Source organism: Mytilus edulis, chromosome 3 (assembly GCF_963676685.1).
Source record: "Mytilus edulis chromosome 3, xbMytEdul2.2, whole genome shotgun sequence".
Taxonomy (NCBI): domain Eukaryota; kingdom Metazoa; phylum Mollusca; class Bivalvia; order Mytilida; family Mytilidae; genus Mytilus; species Mytilus edulis.
This window is the reverse complement of record NC_092346.1, coordinates 39,695,559-39,695,782: the sequence shown is the minus strand read 5'-3', so window position 1 is coordinate 39,695,782 and position 224 is coordinate 39,695,559.

Below are 224 nucleotides of genomic sequence, written 5' to 3'. Positions count from 1 at the left end.
AAAGAAGCCATAATTCATTATTTGGCATACAATTACCCTAAAACCAGCAAATAATGATACTTTCCAAAGACAATTGGTGTTAAAAATTACTATAAACAAAATATCTTTAATTAAACTATATATAGCTGTACATGTAGTTTGTGAAAGGGTGGGCATAGTTAACAAATTAAAACCCTGCTCCAATATTTTGATCATTTATATGAGAAACTTTGTTTTGACACAAC